General features: G+C 39.9%; 1 long non-coding RNA gene across 2 annotated transcripts; it reads left to right on the forward strand.

Moving 5' to 3' along the window:
• The first annotated feature begins 1585 nt into the window (after nt 1–1585).
• LOC145723863 (uncharacterized) lies at nt 1586–26679 on the forward strand. Of its 2 annotated transcripts, XR_014149204.1 has the most exons (4): nt 1586–1818; nt 4345–4456; nt 22427–22522; nt 26363–26679. It is a non-coding gene; the product is annotated as an uncharacterized LOC145723863 (long non-coding RNA). The 2 variants fall into 2 exon arrangements; XR_014149203.1 differs by lacking the exon at nt 26363–26679 and having other exon boundaries at nt 22427–23573.
• Nucleotides 26680–26884: the final 205 nt, after the last annotated feature.

A 26884-nucleotide genomic window follows, 5' to 3' on the forward strand; every position in this document is an offset into this window, starting at 1 on the left:
CCCTGCAAGGACAACACAGACCCCCAAACAAAGAAGTTCTGGTCCAAAAGGTCAATTGAGCTAAGGTGGAAAAGCCCTGCTATGGACGAAGTAAAAAGCTTTAAATATTATCTTATTAATATACTATGCTCTTCATGCCTTGATCTTGTGGCTTCTACTGTATCCAGGATGTGGTCTAAAGCACGTCCCTCTGTTGATCCCACACTTTTGCATGGCCCCTCCCTAATGGAGGAACAATGCTGCCAACATGGAGACAGGAGGCAAGAGGGAGCTGGTGGTGGGGAGTAGTTACTCTGAACAAATTTTCTATCTTCCTTAGTGGAGGGGTGTAGGATTCTGTCCAAATTTAATAAAACTCCAAAGGATAAAACTAAAACTGTTGGTTTTAGATCAAATTATATTGAGATCTAAATATAATAATATAAAAAATTGCTAGAAGGGATGGAGAAGGAGGTGGTATACGTGTTAAACTACTTTTCTTATTTTATAGCACAGAAGTTAATAAATGCAATTCAAATTTGATATATCAGGAAACAGAAAGAGATTCCATAGATTTATAGTGTTAATCAGCAGATGCACTGAAAGTAGAATTTATTGAAATAATGGGACTGTTTGAAATTTCTTAACTATATGAGTACACTATTTCTAAATTTGAAATAAAATAATTTTAATACTGAGTGTTAGCAAGAGTGGGATTGTGCAGATAAATGGAACTATCTTTCTGGAGGCCATTTTGGTAATATGTACCAAAAGACTTACAACATTTGAGACTATCCTACCCAGTAATTCTGCTTTGAAGTATTTATCCTAAGGAAATAATTAGAGATGCAAGTGTAGATTTATATTCAAGAATATTCATTGAAGTTATTTTTTATATATAATAGTTAAAAGTTGTAATAATTGAAGTGCCAGAGTAGAGATCAGCCAAATAAATTATGGAATATCCAGACAAAGGGATACAAAGTACTATTAATATTCATGTTGTCAATATCATTCAGTGACATATAGTAGAAACAATCAAAATACAATGCTGCATGGTGGTGGAGCTATTTCAAGAGCAGGTTCTCAATTATGTTAAATATATATGATTGGTAAAGAGGCATTTCTGCACCCTTTTCACACACAACTACTTTGCCCTAAGAGCAGAATAAGCTTAAGTATGAGATTTTCTGATATGCATTTTGCTCTAGGGGGATTTAACAAGAGGACTCTCTTGATACTTATAAAAGTCTTCACAGAATAATGTTAAATAAAGATAAGTACATTACTGAAGAACATGTAGATTTTAACTTTGTGAAGAAACAAGTCCATTGGTTAAAAATAAAGCAGATTGGGCTATGTTGGAAAAAAATTTAGGTATCTTCAAAAGAAATACATCAAAATATTAATAGAATATATTTCTGGATATTGGGGCAGTGGATGCTGTTAGATTTCTTCTTGATTTAGATCCCAAATTCTCCACAGAAGGGAAAAAATGTCTTTGTGTGAGCATGTTTTGTGTGTGAGCATGTTTTGTTTTGTCTTGTTTCCCCACCAAAAAGCGTTTGCTTGCTTCCTGGTAACCATACTTTCATTTTCCTGTGGAAAGCTACCCTGTCCTCTAGTCACAGACCATGAGGCTTCAGTGGATGTCTTAGCTAAGAATCTAAGTGTGCAACAAGGACCCTGGATGTTGCACTTCCCTGGCTACAGGGATTGATCGTGGAGAAGCACATGAGCTGACTTGTGGGCAAAAAGAGATTTCTGAAAAGGACATTTTCCTGTTACTGGACATGAACTTGAAAGGATGTGAGATCTACAGCTTCTCTCTCAGAATCTGTAAGTACAGGGGAGAAGCTGTGGTCAGGGAACCAGCCCACAGAGGCTACCTGGACAGCAGCACTGCTCTAGCTGTGCCTGGGTGTGTCAGTTACCTGGCTCATGGGTTCCCTTGTGCCTGAGCCAGAGGGGTAGGGATTATCAAGAATGATCTTGATAAAATGTTATGACTTTTTAAATTTCTTTTTATTGATATCTTTTGGTGGGTAGTTTATCCTGGAAGTTGTAGTCCTTTGGTTGTAAATCTCTGAAAAGGAATCAGAAAAATTCATTTTGGAGAATGATTTATTGTATTGGAGCTATTTTTCTGCTTCCATTTGTAAGGAAATCAAGGCGTTTGTTTATTCTCACTAAGTAAATAATTAAAATTGTGGTGATTCATTATTTCTCTGCAATATCGCCCAAATATATCTTCATTGAGAAAACAAAGGCAATATAAACAAATTTTCCCTCTCATTGAACCCAGGCCTTCATTCTCAAAACAGTAAGATGAAATTTTCAAACATTTCAGGCAGAAAAATGGGTAGCATCACTTTTGAACAAAAGTTTCTCTCTTCTCACCCCTCTGTGACACAAATGACAAGACAAACCAGGGAAACCTCTAGAACTACCACATCAAAAATTGACTTCCAGTAATTTTTCCAGAGAACAAGGAAGATTTCCTCTACTCAGACCCCAGTATGGAAAAATTGTCCTTCTCTTTATGCTATACTTACTTGGGTACAGGTCAGAAACCTGACTGAGTCAGTGCAAGTCTGACAATTGTGTTAAAATTAGTCAAACCAGAGTCAACAAGAACATTATGTACCAATACATGATCTTCCTTAGCATGAATTCTGAGGCTGTGTGAGGTTAAATAACAAGGGGAAGATAGGAATGAACCAATTCAAAATATTACAGATCTGTTAACCTTGGTAAAATGATTTGGCAGTCCTAGAGGACAATTTCCTGATGTTCGTTGGTATGTGTTTTACTTCTTATACTTTTTTTGTTGTTGTTAGAGAGAGAGAAAGACAGAGGGCCCACATGGTGGGGGGGTGGAGGAGGGGAGTTGCAGAAGGAGAGGGAGAGAGGATCTTAAGCAGACCAGACATGGGGCTCAAGCTCATACCCTGAGATCATGACCTGAGTGGAAATTAAGTGCCGGACACTTAACCGGCTGAGCCACCCAGGCGCCCCACTTCTGACACTTTTAATCAAAGAGATTTTGATCTCTTAGAAACTTTGCTTGCTTTATATTAGAATTTTCCAATAGTTCCTAGAAGAGGTCATATGACCCCAGTGTCATGTGAACCTCCTTGTGCCGCTTCCTAGGGAAACCTTTGAAATTGATGAGCTTTCCCACTCAGGAGTGGTAGATATGAGGGCTGTAATGAGAATTAGGACCACTGGGCTTTCCTGATTGGCTGAGCTAGAATCTGAATCTGATTTTAAAAAGAAGTTAGTTCTTTAAGAACCTAATGAACTGAACAATACAGCTTGAAAGTTGGTTCCCTAGTGTGACATGAAAGTAAGGGCAGGCTTTTAGCTGACTCTCAATGTGATTCAACTTGATTTTTACCTCATGCCATACCATTCCTGGTGCAGGTGGAACTATTTTCCATTCTCTCTCTCTCTCTGTTCAGTTTTAATCATGCTACATATGATAATGCTAATTAATAAGCACCCATTTCAAAACAATCTGGGACATGATACATATGAATAAATACAATTTAAGCCAAATTGAGTTCAATGCCCAGAAAAATTAGGCACAATCACTTATAAACAACTGAATATATATTTATTAATACATATTAAATAATAAATATTATAGTAATATTGATGTGATATATTAATATATGTTATGACATATAATGTATATTATATAATATGTTAATATAATTTCATTACATATAATGAAAATATAAATCCTAAAAATATAAAACAACTCAATTAATATGTGGGATATTGTGTAGTTTTTAAAAATTTTAAAATATCACTTGACCATATGGAGTTTTAGGCATTTATGACAATGTAAGGGATGATTTATGTAGACAATCCCTAGTGTGGGGCTGGCAGCAATCACTCTCAGTTTTGGATATTCCTGATGGTGAAGCTGAAAATAATGCTGATGGTAACAGTGATGATGGTTTCACGCTAAGTTTCCAAGTCACTCTTTTGTCATTTTTATTCCCACTGTGTGTGGGAGGAGGAGGAGGAGGAGGAGGAGGAGAAAAAGTTTTTGTTATAAGAGATTCATTTCATTTCATCAAGAAAGAAGAAATAAAAGAAGCTGGTTTACAGTTGTATACCTGGTGCTACTTTCTCCTAACTGCTTGTACATTTATTAGCCCTTAGGACACATTTGGGCTTTTGTTGTTGTTGCTGCTTGCTATTATTTAAGTCCTGTCAACAAAAACAGAGCATCAAAGGTAAAGCAGGTGTTCTACTGGATGTGAACACCAAATAAGATGAAAATGTTGTGTTCCTTTCCAGTAGTAATTGGGGAATGTACCCATTGACTTCTCGGTAACTTATGTTTTCTAGTAAGAAATGGGAAGAGAGAAGGCACAGCAACATCCTCAGGCCGTGGAGACTCCCTGGTGACCTGGATGCAGCCATGATACCTGAGGACATGGAAGACATACATAATTCAGGTGTAAGTCCTAATTTAAATAGTTAAAGAAGAATGTAGACAGCAATATAGTGTCTATCACCTTTCCAACTTCCAGAATATGGTGGTGCTGATATTGAACTTGTAATCTTTGGGAATGGTTTGAAGAAGAAAATGCAAGGTGAAACTGTATTTAAAGCTTCACTTAATGAACTCCTACCGCTCTAAAAAAAAGGATTTGAGCTTTAAAATCATATCTTCTCGATACGTAAGAGCACTTACTGTTCTATACTATTTCATAAAATGCATTTTGTGATTCTTTTAGTGAGGCTTCTGCTCTGAATCCTTTTTGCATGTGTTTGTTAATAGGGATATCAGAATTGCTATATTTTGCTTAATCAACACGTGTATACATTATGTTCATAGCATTCGTGTTCTACCACAGTCCATAAATTAGGATCTTTAGTTGGAAGTTGCCTTGCTTGTTGAGAATGATAATTGGGCCTTTTGTGTTGAGGGGAGACATGGGGCAGAGGGGTTGGCCCCAGGGGGTTGTGGAGCCTGTGACATTGTCACTGAGTTGCCCCTGCTATTTGAAATCTCCTTTCAGTCAGGATGATGACTGGGGCCCCAGCCAGGTGACAGGACTTCTCAGTTTGAAGCTGAGAATGATCCAGAGGCTAGCACTCGAGGGCACAATGGAAGCCAATACCCAGGAGGATAATAAAACTTACGTAGCAACCCAGTGACCTTTTCAGAGGCTACTCTACAAAAGGCATGACTGGATGGAATGTTAGCTGTCAGGGTGGACAAGTGTGGGAGGCAGAGTGTGGCTCTTCCTGAAGCTGGAAGTGGGAGATCTGTGGCTGGCTGCAGGCACTCTAATGGCGAGACTGCATTCTGAGTTCAATATGCAGAGGGAGCCTGGCTTGCTGGCTTCCTGATACAGACTGCAGAATAAATATAGACACCTGGCCAGTGAGAGTGGAGGTAAGTTTGTGTATTGGGGCTGTGTGGATATTGAGGGGCACTGGAAGTTGTAGAATCTGTGCTCCTTGTAAAGTGTCAGCACTTCTGCATCCATTATGGAGCTGTGAGGACACCCCATTCCCATCCTCCACCATTTCCAAATTCAGGACAAATAAATAAAGGGCCTTAATCATTTGCACCAAGCTACTCTAAAGACGTTTTTTGAACAAGCAGAGATCTAACAACGTTTTGAACTTTGACCTTCATTTTTATCCAGAGGGGTCTCTCCGTGTGCTCTCTCCAAGAACATATCATAAAGGAGCCACTGCTGATGGCCTTTGGCTGTTTCTTGGTGTCAGGAGGAGCATCTAAATTTCCTGGGATCTAAAAATGGGAGGGTTATCAGAATGAGCTTTTGGGCAAGTAGGTATCTGCATAACTCAAAATCACATTTTATAAGGTAAAAGAAAGAATAACAACCACATTGATCAGATTTGGGAAAATTTCCTGTGACACAAACCCTAAGTATCCCAAAAGGCATTTTGGTAAGATATTCACTAACAGAAGGGAATGAAAGGGCACAACAAAAGAAAGAAATAGCACGGGATTATTTTAAGCCAGAAAAAAAAAGTTACAAGAGTCTCTCTTTGGACAGGTACAAAAATCATGCTTACATTTTATATACTCAAGTGGAATGTTTGAGAATTTTTGTTTAAGTGTTAATAAGGGAAATTTGTTATTATTCAGCCTTTTCATTGGCCCATTTGTGGCAATGAAAGCAGGTTTAACAACTGACAAATACCTATTTTCATAATATAAGTGCTAATAAAATGTGAACTAAAATATTGGACTGCACCTTTGTGGACATCTGAACAATTTGAGATTAAGGCATAAAATTGACTTCATCTCTACAAAGCAAGGTGCAGCTTGGAGAGAAAATAAAATACCAGATAACAGATATTTAATCTTATCCAAAAGAATATAGGTCTTTATTTTATTCCAGAATAGCCTCATATGAATATTAATTACAGAGAAAAAAAAACACCCCCCCCGGATAATTGTTTTAAAGCACAAAGTCAAGATTTCAAGATTTTTTATAGAATAGTATATGGCAAAGTGAATGTAGTGTTTCTTTTTTTTTTTTTTTTAAAGCTTTTATTTATTTATTTGACAGAGAGAGACAGTGAGAGAGGGAACTCAAGCAGGTGGAGTGGGAGAGGGAGAAACAGGCTCCCCACTGAGCAGAGAGCCTGACGCGGGGCTCGATCCCAGGACCCTGGGATCATGACCTGGGCCAAAGGCAGATGCTTAACGACTGAGTCACCTAGGCGCCCCAAATGTAGTGTTTCTAAGGGAAAATTTCTTCTTAGTATTTCTCAGGAAATTTATGTTTTTCAGAACTCCAGGTTCTGAAAAAAAATCAAGAAATGAGAAAAATGAAAAAAAGTAACATAACTCTCCTGTGGGAATTAAAAATTAACAATCAACACAGTGATATTCTAAGAAATAAATATTGAAAGCAAGTGAGCCCCGAAATTGACAATTTCAACTTCTGATTCTGTGTAGTGCTGCTGACTTTGCTAGAGGACCTGGATGTTGCATTATTCAGATGACACCCAGGTTTGTTGGTGTTTTCATGTTAAAATATTCAGCATAGGTATTTGTTCTTTAATAGAAGAAATGCAAAGAACAGATGGGACTGATGAGTGATACTGTGATGTAAAATCAGCAGCTGATCTAAAATCTGAATTAGCCAGAGCAATATCAATTCCAATGGCAAAACCAAAATCAAAGCAAGTAGATAAAAATATTTTCATCTTTAAAAAGAAATGATTAAAACAAAAGAGAGGCATTTTTGTTTTGGAATATTTGTGATGAAGCAAGGCCAAAACTATCAGAACGATTAGCTTTTTGTTTTAAGATCTCATTTTAAAAACAACTTTTAAATATTGAATATTTGTGGTATTACATTTCAGTTTTAAATGCTTTTTAAAAAAAAAACATTTATTTATTTATTTTAGAGAAAGAGTGAGAGTGTGTGGCTCAAGCACACAAGATGGGGGGCAGGAGCAGAGGGAGAGAGAGAGAGAATCTCAACCAGACTCCCTGCTTAGTGCAGAGCCTGAGGCTGGGCTGGATCTCATGACCCTGAGATCATGACCTGAGCCAAATCAAGAGCTTAACAGACTGAGCCACCCAGGCACCCCCAAATGTTTTTTATTGAAGTTTATTCTGTGTGAGTATTCTTTTGATGTTTTCTATTATTAAATGTTCAAATCAAAGAGAAATTTTTATACATTGAAATATATAATATTGTCTATATAGTAATAAACTATTTATCTCTTTTAAATAGAAAATCTCTAAAACTTTTAGTTTCAGAAAAATTATTCACTGTTTGTTATTATAGTTACCAATCATTATTTTGAAAGATATAAGTAAAGTTTTGTGAAAAATTCAGTGTAATATGATTTTAGAAATTCCTGAGCATTTCAGGGAATTCTGATGTCTCATTCCCAAATCCTAAAGATTACTATCCCTAAGATTAATATATTTTGTAAATTTCAAAAACACTAGGTGATTTGGATTATTTTAACTCTTTTTAAAAAATTCCATTAATTAACATATAGCATAGTATTAGTTTCGGAGGTAGAGTTCAGTGATTCATCAGTCTTATATAATACCCAGGGCTCATTACATCATGTGCGCTCCTTAATGTCCATCACCCAGTTACCCCACCCCTCAACTCCCTCCCCTCCTGCAACCCTCAATTTGTTTCCTATGATTAAGAGTCTCATGGTTTGTCTCCCTCTCTGATTTCATCTTGTTTTATTGTTTCCCTCTCCTCCCCTATGATCCTCTGTTTTGTTTCTCAAATTCCACATATGAGTGAGATCGTATGATAATTGTCTTTCTCTGATTGATTTATTTTGTTCAGCATAATACCCTCTAGTTCCATTCACATCATTGCAAATAACAAAGTTTCATTTTTCTGATGGCAGAGTAGTATTCCATTGTATATATATACCACATCTTCTTTATCCATTCACCTATCAATGGACATCTAGGCACTTTCCACAGCTTGGCTATTGTGGATATTGCTGCTATAAACATTGGGGTGCATGTGCCCCTTTGGATCACTACATTTGTATCTTTGGGGTAAATACCTAGTAGTGCTTTGCTAGGTTATAGGGTAGCTCTATTTTCAACTTTTTGAGGAACCTCCATACTGTTTTCCAGAGTGGCTGCACCAACTTGCATTCCCGCCAGCAATGTAAGAGGCTTCCCCTTCCTCTGCATCCTCACCAAGATCTGTCATTTCCTGACTTATTAATTTTAGCCATTCTGACTGGTGTGAGGTGGTAGCTCATTGTGGTTTTGATTTGTATTTCCCTAATGCCTAGTGATGCTGAGCATTTTTTCATGTGTCTGTTGGCCATTTGGATGTCTTCTTTGGAGAAATCTCTGTTCATGTCTTCTGCCCATCTCTTGACTGGATTATTTGTTCTTTGGGTGTTGAGTTTGAGAAGTTCTTTATAGATTTTTGGATACTAGCCCTTTATCTGATATGTCATTTGCAAATACCTTCTCCCATTCTGTCAGTTGTCTTTTGGTTTTGTCAACTGTTTCCCTTGCTGTGCAAAAGCTTATTATCTTGATGAAGTCCCAGTAGTTCATTTTTGCCTTTTTCCCTTGCATTTGGAGACATGTCTAGGAAGAAGTTGTTGTAGCTGAGGTCACAGAGGTTGCTGGCTGTGTTCTCCTCTAGGATTTTGATGGATTCCTGTCTCACACTTAGGTCTTTCATCCATTTTGAGTCTATTTTTGTGTATGGTGTAAGGAAATGGTCTAGTTTCATTCTTCTGCCGTGTGGCTGTCCAATTTTTCCAGCACCATTTGTTGAAGAGACTGTCTTTTTTCCATTGGACATTCTTTCCTGCTTTGTCAAAGATTAGTTGACCATAGAGTTGAGGGTCCATATCTGGGCTCTCTATTCTGTTCCATTGATCTGTTTTTGTGCCAGTACCATACTGTCTTGATAATGACAGCTTTGTAATAGAGCTTGAAGTCTGGAATTGCCACTGGCTTTTGTTTTCTTTTTCAACATTCCTTTGGCTATTCGGGGTCTTTTCTGGTTCCATACAAATTTTAGGATTATTTGTTCCAGCTCTGTGAAAAATGTTGATGGTATTTTGATAAGGATTGCATTGAATATATAGATTGCTCTAGGTAGCATAGACATTTGAACAATATTTGCTCTTCTAATACATGAGCAGGGAATGCTTTCCCATTTCTTTGTGTCTTCCTCAATTCCTTTCATGAGTTTTCTATCGTTTTCTTAGTACAGATCCTTTGCCTCTTTGGTTAGGTTTATTCCTAGATATCTTACGGTTTTTAGTGCAATTGTTATTGGGATCGACTCCTTAATTTCTTTCTTCTGTCTCATTGTTAGTGTATAGAAGTACAATTGATTTCTATGCATTGATTTTATATCCTGCCACTTTGCTGAACTCCTGTATGAGTTCTAGCAATTTTGGGGTGGAGTCTTTTGGGTTTTCCACATAGATTATCATGTCATTTGTGAAGAGTGAGAGTTTGACTTCTTCTTTGCCAATTCAGATGCCTTTATTTCTTTTTGTTGTCTGATTGCTGAGGCTAGGACTTCTAGTACTATGTTGAACAACAGTGGTGATAGTGGACATCCTTGCCCTGTTCCTGACCTCAGGGGAAAGACTCTCAATTTTTTCCCCATTGAGAATGATATTCACTGTGGACTTTTCATATATGGCTTTTATGATATTGAAGTATGTTCCCTCTGTCCCTACACTGTGAAGAGTTTTAATCAAGAAAGGATGCTGTACTTTGTCAAATGCTTTTTCTGCATCTATTGAGAGGATCATATGGTTCTTGTCCTTTCTTTTATTAATGCAGTATATCACATTGATTGATCTGCAGATGTTGAACCACACTTGCATTCCAGAAATAAATCCCACTTGGTTGTGGTGAATAATCCTTTTAAGGTACTGTTGTATCCTATTGGCTAGTATCTTGGTGAGAATTTTGGCTTCCATATTCATCAGGGCTCTTGGTCTGTAATTCTCCTTTTTGGTGGGGTCCTTGTCTGGTTTTGGGATCAAGGTAATACTGGCCTCATAGAAAGAGTTTGAAAGTTTTCCTTCCATTTCTATTTTTAACTGTCAGTCTTATGTTAAAGGGAAATTTATTCCAGGATCCAGATGAGAGAATAGATATGAATATAACTTAATTAACATAACAATTTATAATTTCTTGAATTAAACAATTAAGCAAATGTTATGCATACTCACCAGATTGCCACACACTTGCATGCTCCATTCATTTATTTGTTCATTTATTGAACAAGGAGTGTTTACTCCATGTCAGGCTCTGGTCCAGACTCAGGACAAAGGACTGAACCAAAGAGAAACAGTTCTCGTCTGGGAGGGCAGGACTGACACAATAAAAAAGTACATCTGAAACATCATTCTGGCTGTGTTTTGGCAAGTGCAATGGTGAAATGTTAAGTTTTTGCCATTTCTTGTCTGTCCATATTTAAGGGTAAGTATGTGGGGTCATAGGAAGCTCTGAGACTATACTTCACATGGAAATACCTTTATGGATCCAAGTTGCATTTCTCAAGCTACTAGACCCACATCCACATGCTCAGGGTGGAAACTGGAATTTGTCTGTGGAGCAAACTGATCTTCCTTGCAACTGGGATAGACGTGACGAATTGTTCCAAAGGTTCTTTCTTCTTTCCATTCTGTTTTCTTTGCCAGCTCCCTTTTTTCTCCTTCTCATACTTCTCCCGCCCCCCCCCCCCTTTGGTGTTCCTTTTTCTTCACATTTCATTATAATTGATTTCATTTGCTGGCTTCATGTTATGGTGTCCCTGGCATGTGTCTCACATTATCCAATAAGTAGGAATCTACCACTTCCTGGTTGGTTCCCCTCTAATTTTAGGTGAAAGTATGTGAAGATCCTATAATTTCCAGGGACTCCATACAGGTATTCTTCTTCATATTATATTTGCAATTCCAGTCTCATTAAGTGCATCTTCTGATTTAATCATATTTTTCAGGACATTAACCAATATTCTTTTAACTCCCTCTTATCTTTCCTTTATTTGGCTTTCAATTTTCAATCAATCAAGTGGTATATGATCCCTAAGAAATGCTGGGAGTTGCCATTTTGAAAGTCACCGTTGGTATCACTTTGTTCACCTCTTTTCATGTTTGGTGCCATAACACACTGGCTTATAATTATTCATTGAGATGATGCCTTTAATAAAGCTATTCATAGGTCTCTTGGTTGAGAGAATTATTAAAATCTACTGCAGTAGTTAAACCAAGGTTCCAGGTTATATGACAGATCATTAACTCAAACTGGCTTTGAGCTTATTGTGTAAATAATTTTCCCAAGCCTAATGTGGTGTGCTGCAAAATATGGCTACATGTTTCTCTAGTCTTTGTACATAGGCCCCCTTGTAATGTGATCTTCCTGCTCCTTCCCACAAAAGGTGGTCCCTTTCTCTATTCCCTTGAAACTAGGTTTAGCTTGGGACTTGTGTTGGCCAAGGGAATGCAACAGAAGTGATGCTATGAAGCTCTAAGAGTTTTTGAAGTGTCCATTTTTGCCCTCTTGGTACCTGGTTGCATGTGAGAAAGCCCAGTGTAGCCTGCTTGAGAGGGCATGGGAAAGACAAGCCCCCTCCACCCATAGCCCCAACCTACTGTCAGTGCATGAGTGAGACTAACTGCTCCGAGCCAGCCAGCAGCAGGACTGCCAAATGACTCCAAGTGCCTGAGAGACCTGCTGGTGCTCGCTCAGCTGTACCCAAGTTGCCAACCAAAGAGGAAGAAATACAAAGTTATTGTTTTAAACATTAAGTTTTGGGGTGGTTGGCACACAGCAAGAGCTAATGAATACAGAATTTAGTACTTCAAAGTAGGATGCTGCTGTACCAATCACTGAAAACATGTGGCCTTTGCTTTAGCGGTAGTCAAGGTGGACACCAAAGACTGGAGAGACAGTGAAGAAATTGTTAACCAGAACAGAAAAAAAAAAGTGGCAAACTATTATGGAGGCTGAAGAATCTGTGAGAAAATTGTTACTGAACGCTAAAAATGGGCAACCTGTGGCATTTAGTTGTAGAAGAACTTAGATGGTAGAAGAGGTCCCTAACAAAACATGCGGATCTGGCTAAGCAGCTCTCTGGGCAGAATGTTGAAAACTCTAGGTTCTTCTACCTGCATGTGGTCTGTTAGATGCATGAGAGAGACAAACCAAAGAAGGAACTTTTCAGCTTGCAAGTAGAATTTAGAGGGAGTATAGTGTGTCTGATACTTGCTGGATTTGAAAATTAAACTGCTTTTCACCCCCAATTTGCTTAGTTTGCAAATGATTATCCTTGTAAAATATGATCTCTGAGAAGGACCAAGTCAAAGGTGTGGATGTAAGACCCTTATGTACAATAGTGGTTCTGAAACTTAAGTATCCCTCAAAATTATCTGAAAAGCTTGTTAAACCACAGGGTCTCTTTTCTTTCCTAAGAGATTCTGATTAAGTTGTTTCAGAGTGGGGTCTGAAAAATTGCATTTCTAGCAAGTTCTCAGGTGATGCTGCTGGTCTGAAGACCACACTTTGTGAAGCACTGACCTAGCCAGGTTTAAGTCTATGGCAAGTAGACCTGCTAAGCTAGACAAATGGCTTGTAAGAATCTTTTTTTTTTTCTTAAAGATTATTTTAGAGAGAGAGAGATCTGGGGAAGGAGGGGCAAAGGGAGATGGAGAGAGAGAATCTCAAGCAGACTCCCCACTGAGTGTGTAGCCTGATGCAGGGCTAGATCTCATGATCCTGAAATCATGCCCTGAGTGGAAATCAAGAGTCATATGCTCAACTGACTGAGCCACCCAGGTGCTCCTGGCTTGTAAGAATCTTAAATATGCTTCCTGCAATAGCCTGACATGCCCAGAATAGGTATCAGTCTTGCAAAGAGTTATGGATGTGGCTTTGGGGCATGGAGTCAACACCAATAAGTTTCAAAAGAAATTTAGAAAAATGTAAAAAAAAAAAAAAAGGCATATTTGTGCTAGCCCTATTGCTTGAACAAAAAGGGCCAGAAACATTTAGAGCTGGAAAGAGATCTCTGGACTTCCAATTTTCCGTGGGCAAGAAGCTGAGAGAAAGCTTTGCAACTGCAAACATATAATTATTTTTTGAATAAGAATGATATCTCAGAGGCTACAGCCAAAGAACACAGGGGAACGATGGATAAGGGGGTCACTCCCAGGGAACAAAACTGGAAACATTCAAGGAACATTCCCTGTGGCCAGAGAAGTGGGCTCTGGCCACGTGTCTGGGCTGCGCTTCAGAATTTCTGTAGGCTAATGCAGCTTTAGACTTCTCTTCCTCCCCAGTTTGAATGGGAATGCCTGCTGTAGTTTTCTTCTCCGTGACTCCTTACACATATGGAGAGCTGATAACATGTCTTATTGGTGCATAGGCTCTGGGTCAAGATGGGGTGTATCTAAGGAACTGCACCTGAGGAGCTTCCTCCATATCCATATCTTTTCGGGGCAAAGATTCTCAACTTGAGTTGAATGCTATAATTGGGATGGGACTTATTGAGTCTCAGGGATGATATGAACATTTTGCGACAGAAGTAACATGAATAATTTAGGACAGATGGTGGACTGTAGTAAGTTGCAGTATGACCAGAAGTTCCTGTGATCCCTATCCACCACCTCCTATTCAAGATAAAGTCTGTTTCTCTACCTCCTTGGATCTGAGCCCAGCTTGTGACTTGCTTGGACCAACAGAATACAAGAGATGGGATGTTGAGAGCCTTGTAAGCTGAGACCTCCAAAGGCCATGTCTTCCTTTTTGCTTTCTTGGAATATAGATGCCACAAGAGGAAGTCTGAGCTGGCCACAGAGAAGGCTCAGGAGAAAATCCAGGCAATTTAAATTGTATTTGAAGTCTAGAAAAAAATTACCCATTTTATGCTGCTGCAGAACCAACTCTCTCCTGTTGTGATTTGGGTGATAAAAATTAAATTTTGAGATAGTTTGGTACTTAGTTATAGATACAATGACATACACTAAGTTTATGTGCATTACAAATAAAAGATACAGAATTTTTAAGGTCAGAATAACTCATTATACAACATTTTCTCTGGAGAATAAAGCATATCTTTTAAAAGCCAACAGAATTTCATAAAAAATAAACTGACCATGCCCAGAAGAGAGACGGTATGTTGTGAATGGTATCATGTAAGCATAATGTTTTTTTTTTTTTGTAAGCATAGTGTTAATGCCCATATTTGACTATACCTCTAATGTGGTTTAAGTGTATAGGACAACAAAAGAAGGTACCTTTACTATTTTTCATCTACAAGTATTTATTTCAGCAAGTGTTTATTGACAACCTAATATGTATGAGATCCTGCACTAGGTGTTGTGGATAGGACAGTAAACAAAACAAGCAAAAATCTTGTCCTAAAGGAACTTAGAATTATGCAGGAGGAGAAAGGCAATGAATAATATAATAAGTAAAAAGTCTGTTGGAAAATAGTAAGTCCTGGGGAGGAAATATAAAATAAAGTAGATGGGAAGTGTTTAGGTGATAGTGGTTAAAATTTAGTCCTCACTTTCAGGAAGGCCCCATTCAGAAGTTGATTTTTATGTAAATACCTAGAAGGAAGTGCTGGAGGGCATGAGGATATCAAGGAGAACACAGTGTATACACGCCTTATATGTAAACATATGTGGAATGTTGGAGGAATGGCACCATGCAAGTTGAGCAAGGACGGTTGAGGTCAGAAAGATAATGGGAGTGTGGTGGACCTCAAGGCCACAATCAGGATTTAGACTTTTGCTCTAAATGAGATGGAAAGCCACTGCAGAATTCTGAAAATAGGAGTTAGATTTTTTTCTGACTTAGATTTTTCAGATGATCTAAGACTGCTGTGATGAAGACTAGACTGAGGGGACAAATGGAATTAGCCAGGTGAGTGAAAGTGAAGAAGTGGTACCAAGAGGTCAGGTTCAGGATACAGTATGCAGTCATATCCTGTGGAATTTGCTGACTGATGCAAAACAGAGCATGGGAAAATGAGAAGACCCAAGGATGATTCCAAGGTTTTTGTTCTAACCAGCTGAAAGCCTGAGATTGTCATTAATTCAGATAGGGAAGAGGTACAGATCCAAGTTTTAGGAACCTATGTTAAGTTTGAGGTGGCTAACAGACAGCAAATGGAGATGTCAGGTAGACAGTAATATGTATCTAGATTTTGGGAGAGATGTCTGAGTTGGAGATAAAAATTTGAGAGTCGTTGGCTGTATTGCTTGTTAGGGCTTCCATAGCAAAGTACCAGAGGCTGGGTGGCTTAGAAATAGAAATTCATTTTCTCACAATTCTGGATGCTAGAAGTCTAAGATCAAGACTTCTTGATCTGTTGACCCTCATGATCTCAGGTTAACTTAATTACCTCTTTAAAGACCCTATCTCCAACTACAGTCACATTTCGAGGTACCAGAGATTAGGATTTGAACATATGAATGGGGGGGCACAGTTCAGCCCATGACATAGCATATGTGGTTTTTAAAACCTGACTAGATAAGACCATTTAGAATGGGTTTAGATAGAAAATAGCAAACGGGTGCCTGTGTGGCTCATTTGGTTAAGTGTCTGACTCTTGATTTCAGCTCAGATCATGATCTCAGGGTTGTGAGATCAAGCCCTGAATTGGGCTCCATACTTACTGTGGAGTCTGCTTGAGATTCTCTCACTCTTCCTCTCCCTTCCACTCTGCTCCTCTTCCCTCTCCCCACACACTCTCTCTCTCTCTCTCTTAAATAAATAAATATCTTTTTTAAAAAAGAAAATATCAAAGAAATAAGGACAAGCCTTGAAGCCCTACAATATTTAAAGGCTAAAGAAATGAGAAGGAACCAGAAAAGGAGATTGAAAATGAGAGACCAGAGATGTAGGAAGAAAGTCAGGGGGTGGGGTGTCCTGAAAGGCAAGTAGACAAAGGTTCTAGGAGGAGAGAATGATCGACTTTGCCAATTGCTCTTGAGAGGCAAGTTAGCTACCTTAAAAACTCACAATACTACTAATAAGAATAACAACAAATAACAATGACAAACTTCAATAGTAGTAGCTTTTATTGAGTGCTTACTATGTGCTAGGAGTTTGACTACCTCATTTTTTCTTCAAATCATCTCTGTGAGATGAGTACTAGAATTATTCTGTAATTGACAGACAATGAAACTGTAATTCAGGGAGATTAAATAACTCACCCAATCAGGATCAGCTACATAATTTGCAGGGTTCAGTGCAAAATGAAAAGGTGGGGTCTTTTGTTCAAAAATTATTAAGAATTCCAGAATGGTGACAGCAGAGAACTGGATCTGGGCATGGGGCCCTTTGAAGCATGTCTCTGGGCAGGGGACCCACATCCACAGAGCTGGACAAGCACCCGGTCAGTGTTGGAGCCAGTCCTTGGAGCCAATCTAACCATGGCCTTATTAAAATGATCCTTTACTAAAAATGTGAAGTGCTCTATAGTTTGCCACTAGTTTCACCTAACAGAGCATCATGAGATATTTCCAAGGACTCTTGTCACTCTGGACAATCAAAAAAACAAGCCCTCTTCTGGTTCAATCCCAGTATTGCTTAGGTCCTCCCTGCAGGGACCAGGGATAGGAAGCTAGGAAGGTTGCCTCGTGGGAACTCTTCCTTTGAAAATGAATTAAGAACTCTGTGACTTCTTTTTTTTTTTTTAAAGGTTTTTTTTTTTTTTTAAGATTTTATTTATTTATTTGACAGAGAGAGACAGCGAGAGAGGGAACACAAGCAGGGGGAGTGGGAGAGAGAAGCAGGCTCCTGGCTGAGCAGGGAGCCCGATGCGGGACTCGATCCCAGGACCCTGGGATCATGACCTGAGCCGAAGGCAGACGCTTAACCGACTGAGCCACCCAGGTGCCCAGAACTCTGTGACTTCTAATTGTGACCATGAAATCCATGCTTCTATGCTTGAAATGAGGATGTGAGAAAAGTCAGGTTGCATCAAAGCTTGATAGTATTTGGGTCGGCACTGTCTGCCACTGGTGCTCATTTTAAGCTCTTTTGAGTGTTTATTGCCAGCCCTCCTTTCTGAGGCTCACATAGACATTACACCTGTGAAAGCATTTCTTGACTGACATAAAACTCAGCATTAGGACCAGTGGAATTATACACTCCTTTCTCGCACCTGCCTTTATTTAGCTTCATTTTCAGGAAATATCAATTTTTTTCTTACTTTTTGGTCAGTCTTTCTGGAGGCACCACTGTGCCACTGTGACAGCATTTTAAATTAGTTTCACCACACTCATCAGCTTTGTGATTATCTCTGCTTCTTGAACACCTGGTCTGACTTTAGAAATTATTTGCCATCTGGTCAAATACTGAGTAATTATAACAATTTAATGTCAGGATAAAACACTGTTAAGAGACTTGATAGTCTTGTCAAAGAGTTAGATAGCATTAAATTAAGCTCTGCCATCAATTTAATAAATGTGTTCCCTTTACTGACTTTAACAGTGTTACTTTTAAGGGCATTGTTGGGGGTTTCCTTGGTATTAGTCTCTGCAGACATTATGTTGGTCAGAGCCCTGAGGGTTACACATATTCAGCAATTTCCGTCACATATTAAAACAGAAACAATCTGTAGCTTCTGTTTGACAAACACACCTAAGACTGCACAGCACATTCAACCCATCACTTGTTATTAGGATCATTGACTTGCCTGGAATCTTGAAGCCCTTTCAGCATGGAACATTCAGGAGTGTGGGCCTTGTTCATACACAGCACTTTTCTGTGACGAGTGTCTTCTGGGGATGTACTTTAAGGGAGGATGCATTTTAACATTATCATGCACTTTGAAATTGGATGCCATTTGGATGATTCCATAGGAGAGGTGTCCGAATTCTTACGAGCATATACTCTGGAGCCACACTTCCTGGTGTGGACCCTGTTCTGCTACTTCCTCGCTCTGTGTTCTTGGCTAAGATATTGTTTTTATCTGTTCTGTCATCCATAAGGCAGGGATGATGATAGGAATTACTTGATAGGGTTATGATAAAGACTGCACACAATAGTATTATTAAGTATTTAGTGCCTGGCATATAAGAAGTGCTATGCAAGTATTATTAAATAAATGTGACTATAGGAAACCATACATACATAAAAATAAAAGCAAATAGCCATTCTTATTAAGAACTGGATGAGATTGAGTAGGACTTGTATAGATAAAAAGGCTCTAGGTCTAGGGTCACCTGGCAGGCTCAGTCGGTAGAATATGAAACTCTTGATCTCAGGGTTGTGAATTTAAGCCCCATGTTGAGTGTGGAGTGTACTCAAAAATTAAAAAAAAAAAAAAAAGGCTCTAGGTCTAAAACAAAAGAAAGATATGCATCCCATGTGTCCCCAAGCCCTCTGATCTTCTGAGGTCAGCTTTTTCTTTAATATTTTAATGGATTTCCATAGCATTTTCATCCTATATATAACATCTGGACATTCACAGTGGTTAAGTTGTGCTGAATTATTGCTTGCTGTTGCCTGCCTCTAACCTCACTAGGCTCTTATTCCAGTTTTGGCTTTTGACTGTCATGTTTCTTTCTGGATTTACTCATTTGGCAGACATCCATGGAGCATGGGACTAGGCACTGTTGGTACAGAGGCGAGCAATATAGAAAAGAACATAGACACAAAGAAACTTCAGGTAATGACGAGTGGTGTAACGGCATAAGACAGGGTAACATGGAGTGAGCTGGGATGGGCTCTTCCAATAGGGTGCTGTTGAGAAGGTGACATGTGAGAGGAAACTGGGATGTTGAGAGGTCCAGGAAACAGCAGACTCCTGAGCAGAGGACCCTGTCCTGGGTTTGAGAAGCTGAGAGGAGGCCAGGAGCTGGAGGACCTGGTGAGGGGTGTTGGGTAGAGAGGAAGTCGGAGAAGTGCTGAATTTTTCTGCACTGCTCCCTGGGGGGCTGGACGTTCACCCCCCTGCTTCTTTCTCCCTCAGCATCTCTATCCCAGGGCTATGGTGGTAGTGGGTTCTTGCCAAAGGTTTGGAAAATGCCAAATGGAGTCTCATACGGCCAGAGAAAGAACTTACAATGGAAACCTGATGCTACTGTTTTGGAAAGTTCTTCACTCATCCTCACCCATCATTCCTCCCTGGCTCTCCTTTCTCCACTGTGCCTGGTAACCCCCATGTTACTGACTCACCTCCTTCCCTTCTCTTATCTCTCCATCAGACAGTGTCTTATAAGCACTCATGTTCTGGGCCTACTTTGTATGTCTAAAAATACATGTTGTTTACTTGCAACAATATGAAAAACTAGCAGAAGCTTTGAAATTATAATTCTTTTTTTATTCTTAAACATATCCAGGACCAAATTCTTCTAACCCACTCTGATAGGCAGAATAGAAGAATTTATTTCCCCACTTTCACGATAGACATCCAGGGACATGCTTTTTTGTGTGCTTGTTTTCTTCTTGGATTTCTAGCTTCAGCTAGATGTATAAGGACTACTCCAGACATGATTTTATGTGTAGTTCAATTAAATAAACCATTTATCTTTAAAAGTTTCCCCCAGTAAGGCTTTGTAACAATTAGGCTCCTCTGTAGAAGTTAAAGTTTCCCACCATAAATTATCTTCTTTTCCATTCCTCCCTTCTCAGAAACAATATCTCCCTTCTCTCTTCTTCCCATGCTCGCATTCTGCCTCTAGAAGCAAGCGGCTTGGCACCCTCACTGACAGAATCACATGAAAGATATACTAGCCTCTTACTTGTGGCACAGAAAATGAGGAGTCAGGACTGTGTGTGGGTTCCTCACAGGTTTCAGGACTCCTCCTTCTTGACTTGAGCTACATAGACAGCATTTGCTGGGTTCAGAGGCTGCATGTGAAGGCAACATTTCTAGGAGGTAGGTGATATAGCTGAGATGATAGGGCCCAAGCCCTCTATTTTGCATTCCAGTTTGCACGAGAAGCTTGAGGCCCAGGTGAGCTGCACAAAGTGTGTTGTTCTGCTGCAACCAGGTGCAGCCCACAGACTGCCACTTCTGGAGGATTGACCTCCTACCTGCAGCTGATCTCAGCTGTGCAAACACCTCCAAATGGAGTTTCCGCAGGACAATTGTCCCTTAGTCAGGTGCTTTGCAAGAACAACTGTGAGACCACAGAAATGTATCCCTGAGCTAAAGCTTCGTTGTGTCCTCCTGGGAGCTGGCAAACACCCCTTTCACTCTGCACGTCTCCATGTCAAATATTGACATTTCATATTGGAGTCTAGATGCCAGGAACTCTTGTGAACACATAATTATATATGTATTATGTGTAAACCAAAGGTCCATTATTTCAGAAAGCTGCAAGCCTGAAAATGTATTTTAAGTAACACTTACTAACAAGCCCTATCATTGTATGTGCCTTTTTCAGAAGGTTAACGGCTGTCAGGATGAATTATACCCATCCCAGAGCTGGCCTGACTTATCAAATACATCGGTGAGGGCACTTGGTCATCTATATCTGGAAACTGATACAATTTACTTAACATTAAGAGGGGAACTTCCTCCTAATGACTAACATAGCCAACTCATGACCTGCTTTCGTCATAGGGACTTCTCTAAATATTAAACATGGGGGTGTGCATCAGAATGTAACTCAGCCCACTGTTTTGACTGAGATGAATGACATAACTGTACATGACACTGGCTAAAGCAAGTGACCTATAATTAACAAACTAGAAGTGTGTATTCACCAGTCAACACACAGCTATGTTGGCATAGGGCATCTGACTTGAGTTGTAAGCGTTGGTCAGTTACCCAGCCGGTAGCGAGTCCAATAGGGTCTGAGTGCATTAAGCAGTGCCAAGGGCCATGTGAGGCCATGGCTCAGCTGCCAGACACATTGACCATGCCACTGAGACGTGGCCCGATTGGGAAGCCTCTGCAGATTTCCTGCTGGGAGGCAGTGGGTGTGATGGGACCGGATTCCCTGTCTCTGTGTAATGGAATCCTTTGCCTTATCTCAACCACTTGGAGGCTGTTGATACCAAGTGAATAGAGCATGTGACTGTCAGATTGCTGTATTTAAAGAAAACACACGCTGTATTTACTGAACTTCCCCATTAGCAAATGCTTTTCAAGAGCTTTATGTTAATTATCAGTGTGCCAGCATTTCATTTTTCTGACATCCTTGCATTTTGATGAGGCAAACTCAGGATGGGCATGGGCTGACAGGCCAAAAGTGAATTCTTAATGCAGAAGACTCAAACAGTTAATAAAGTTCCGTTGTTAGAAGAAGAATCATGACTTGATAATATAAACACAGGTTCAGGATTGTTTTAAAAAAAAAATTACCTGGCAGGCTTGGCCGCTAATAAAACCCCTCTGTGGCTGTGCACGATTTCCTTATAAGCCATGAACACATTAGTGTTTTCCCCAAGAGTTCCAAGGAGCTACATCTTATATTCAGCCTCCTTATTAAACTTCCCAGGGTAAAGTTTCTTGACAGGTTTCAGCACATTCCCTATCAACACACTAATATATTCCAGTAACTTCCTAGAGCAAACCCCAAATCAAAGCTTCTCCCCGTAAGAGGCACTGAGCATTTAAATGACCATCTGACCATCCTTAGGCCACAGAGGGAGGATGCAGACAGGGGTCCTGGCAGGGAGGCTGCCTGCAGCTTTTGGATGCCTCGTCTGTCACAGCAGCTGGGGTGGACACCCCCAATTTCATGTCTTCCGTGACAGCCACACTGAAGCCTTGGCGTACACATCTCACTGGGAATATGGAATCACTGGACAAAGGTTACATAAAAGTACCATGCTAGGGATGGAATCTGACCCCACGTCAAATTCCTAAGTTGGTACCCTAACCCTCAATGTAATGGTGTCAGTAGGGATGGGATTAGTGCCCTTAGAGGAAGAGATATCAGAAAGTTTGCTCTCTCTCTCTCTCTCCCCACGTAACAGGAAGGCAGTCATTCCCACGGGCCATGAAAAGGGTCACACCAGGAACCAGTCAGGTGGCACTTCAGTCTTAGACTTTCAGCCTGCAGCACTGTGAAAGTAAGTTTCTGCTGGTGAGACTCCCCACCCTCCCCCACCCCCGTCTGGTATTTTCTCATTGCAGCAGATGAGAAAGACAACGACAGCCATGTACCATGGCGAACATCACAGCTCATGATGTTGTTTGTAATCAAAACAAAGTCTGTCTTCACAGGCACTGTGTCTGGCTCTTTGGAAAAAGGAGCAGATGAGATGGACATAGTTCAGCCGCTGTCCTCTTGGCATTTACTGTCTAGGACTGACCATAGGGATCTGACCTTGCCTCCCCACCTGTGCAACGGCAGACACACTGTACCCATATTAGCTCCCAGAAACATCAGCAGACAGATTCTCTTTTTGCATTCTTCACCTTCCACTGCTTTTCTATATAGACTCCTCCTCACCACAGAGAATGTAATAAGTGAAACAGTGCAACACAAATATGAAGAGAATTAGTTTGTGGAGCTAATGGAAGCATAGAGGTCTTGATATTAGTGTACATGGTAGACACCGTGGTTAAGAATGTGGGTTCCAGACCATGCCACATGGGTTCATGTCCTGGTTCTGCTATTTACAAGATATGCAACTTTGACAATTTTCTTAACCTGTCTGTGCTTTTGCTTCCTTGTTTGGAAAATGAGGACAATGATAGTACTTCCCTCCTGAGGTGGTTGTGATCTTTGGATGAGGTAAGATATATGAAGTGCATGGCCTGGAACATAGTAAGTACATAATAAATGTTATCCTTTATTACTTCCTTATATTTTATCTATATTTTATCATGGCACTGAAAGGGAAAATAATTGCACTGGAGAAGCTTGCTGCCACTCTGAGATATAGGCCACTCATAATTAGCTCTTGAATCTATTGTACCAACATTTGGAGGGCCCACTCAGCACAGATGGGCTTCACTTGACTTATATATAGCAGTGCTGCGAAAAAGGGCAAGAAGGATATTTGCTGGTGGTAATGATGTTAATTAAAATTGTAGGTAATGTGCTAACCAGCTGCAGTGTTGTTAGAGCTGCCCAGATAGGGGGGAAAAGGCAGTGAGAAAGGTTTATCCTCTGAGGTAGACGGGAAAGAAATACTTTAAAAAGAAAATTCAGTGTAAGCCTTGGCAGGGGCAATTTATAATTCTCCAAATTTGCACTTCCCCTCCCCACCCAGACTCCCAACATCACCTACTTCGCTAATAACTTATGACACATTTTTCACTACAATAAAAAGATAACAGGAATGAGAAAATATAACAACTATGAGTCCAGCCTTTATGTCTGAAAAACATAGGTTCAAGTCATGCCTATGGAACTTAACATGTTTTAACTTTGGGCAACTTCATCTGACATTTACTAGCTTGTGGCCAAAGGTCTGACTTTGGCTAGTTTTGTAAAATAAAGACTGGCTGGCCTCAGTCCTCTGTTCCTGGGAGGGAGGTAGCCTCTAAATCCTTGGAGTTCACTGAGCAACAGAAATGTCTGTTATTCATGGTGGACCCTGGTAGCTTATGTGCAGGAAGTGACTGAGGAGGGGGCTGGGTCAGCTAGAAAGTTGGGCTATGTGATTTGAGGGCTGGGGTTTTGAGCCACATGATAGCAGCCCAACCTCAGGGGAAGGGCAGGGGCTGAAGAAACAGTGCAATCACATTCAATAATTCAATCAATCATACTTACGTAATGGAACCCCAAAACTCTGGACAACAAAGCTCAGGTGAGCTTCCCTGGTTGATAAAACTCTGTGGTATATTGTTCACATTGGTGTGCTAGGAAGGTGATGTGTACTGATTCCTTGGGAAGACGACATTAGAAGCTTTGTGTTCAGGCCTTCCCAGACCTCACTGTAAGCATCTCTTCTCTTGAATGGTCCTATATTGAATCCTCTTCCCTATAACAAAAAGTCCCATGGGTCATTCTAGTGAATCATTGGACATCAGTGATTGGGAACCCTCAAATTTGTAGCCTGTTGGTCAGAAGTGAGGTTGGCCCTGAGAACCTCAAGCTGGTGACTCGGGTCTGAAGGCAGGGCTGGCCTGTGGAAGACTGTGACCCTAACCTGGGAAGTGTTTATTGTCAGAAGTCATTTCAGCTAGTTACACCTTCACTCTAGAATTCTGAAGGCAGGTTTAAAAAATCTGATAAACAATGTAGTCTAGTAGAGAGGTTCTCAAAGTGTCGGTCTTGGAGGAGCAGCATCAGGATCATCTGAAAACTTGTTAGGAATGCAGATTCCCAGGCACAACCCAGGCCTCCTGCATCAGAAACCCCAGCATGAGGAGTAGCATTGTGTGCTTTCTCAGGCCCTTCACTCCTGATACAGCATAGTCTTAAGTTTGAGAACAACCACTCCAAAAGCTAGAGACAGAATCTAGAGCTAGATAGAGCTTGAGTTTGAATCCCTCCCTCCACCCTCCCCCACTTATTAGCTCTGTAACCTTGGGAAGGTTGCTGAACCTCTCTGGGCCTTGGTTTCCCACTGGAAATACGGAGATAGTAATAGAATATGCCATGTGGTTGTCATGAAGGATAAATGGGTTAATACATGGAACATGGAGTGTTTTACAACTGTTGATGGTCATTATCTATAAAACAAGGATATTGCTATTTGTTCTGTGGTGAACAGTAAATGAGATAAAGTATATAATATACTCCTTGGTACATATCACATGATCAGTAATGATTGTTGTTTTATTATCTACAACTTCAACTCATTCTAGGCGTGTAGTAAATATCACAACTATTTTCCTGAGGATCACGTGGAGGTTATAACCAAGCTCCTTGGAATTTCTTTCACAAGGTTGAACTGTCCCATCCCTGACTCCCTGTCAATCCAAGGGGAAGTCTGATATATATATATAATATATTAGAAATCAGTGATTTTATTAGAAATGCCTTCCTGGGCAGTGACTTCAAGTTAATACTGAGGAGAAAACTGCAATTTGTTTCTCATCATAACTCAGCCAGTTGCTTAAGATGGAGAACTTCAATAGTTTCTCCTTCAGTCACCAGTTATGATACTCTTTGTGACATTTCATGATTATTTTACAGTAAGAAGTGCTCTGGTTAATTTATTAATTTTTTAAATTAAAAATGATATTTTTATTTCAAGGTAGACATGTAGAAATGCAATGTTTCTCAAAGATTATTTTAGAGATCCATCTGCATCAGAATTGCCTGGGGTGCTTATGGTTAAAATTAAACAAAAAAAAATCTGAATGAAAAACACAGGCATGGATTTAGAACTTCCAGAGCTATTGTTTTGAGAAATAAATTAAAAAAAATCAGAAAATAAAGCAAAATAAAAAGCCCTAAAATTCCAGGAGGTGTTTATAAGACTAGGAGGGGTAATGTTGAATACATAAGTTTAGAAGAGGGACTGATGGTACCGAGAAAAGGGAGAGGTGGGTTGAAAATACAAAGATTCTCAGGAACCTGCCAGGAGATGACACAGGCAGCCTTTTGTTAACTAAATAACAGAACCAAGCTCTTTAAGACTGAGACATGATGAGTTTTGTCTGTCCTTCTGTAGCACAGACCTCTATAACCTCTGATTATATCTGTGCAGAGCAGGGCCCATCAGGGTTAGGGCTTACCATTCCTGAGGGGAAAATTAATTTTTTAATGACACATTCTGAGTGCAACCACATGCCATGTGCCCTGACTGCCATTCCCCCCCGCCCTCCTCAGTCACTTTATAAATAGAGTGCAAAGGAATTTCCTTGTTTCTACAGGTCTATTAAGGCCAGGCACACCTTTGCAATTCAGGTTAACAGTGGCTTTTCCTCCCCTCAATGCATGAAAAGCAAAGATAATCTGCTTGCTATTCTTGTGGGTCTGCTAATGAGACTTTTTTTTTCTTGGACAGGTGCAATGAACAGAATAGAGAGAGACACAGCATAATGAAAGACTTACCTATGCTGGGCGCCTGGGTGGCTCAGTTGGTTAAGCGACTGCCTTCGGCTCAGGTCATGATCCTGGAGTCCCTGGATTGAGTCCCGCATCGGGCTCCCTGCTCGGCAGGGAGCCTGCTTCTGCCTCTGACCCTCCCCCCTCTCATGTGCTCTCTCTCTATCATTCTCTCTGTCTCAAATAAATAAATTTAAAAAATCTTTAAAAAAAAAAAAGAAAGACTTACCTATGCTAAAGAGACTTAGTGATTTCTAAACAATTTTATAGCTAAAAATAGAGAAACCAGATGATTTGATCTTCAGATAATTTGGCAAACTGTTGTTAGAGTTCTGCTACTGTTTTTTTTTTTTTTTTTTTTTTACTAGTTCTGATAGAATGAGACTTGTCAGTGCTTATCTCATTCCTTTCTCTGCCATTCCTCTGGAGGAGGTATCAGTGAGCTATAAAATGGAAATAGATACAGAAGGAAGAGCTGTCT

This window comes from Leptonychotes weddellii, chromosome 10, assembly GCF_054177405.1.
Source record: "Leptonychotes weddellii isolate Sample4059 chromosome 10, ASM5417740v2, whole genome shotgun sequence".
Lineage (NCBI taxonomy): Eukaryota > Metazoa > Chordata > Mammalia > Carnivora > Phocidae > Leptonychotes > Leptonychotes weddellii.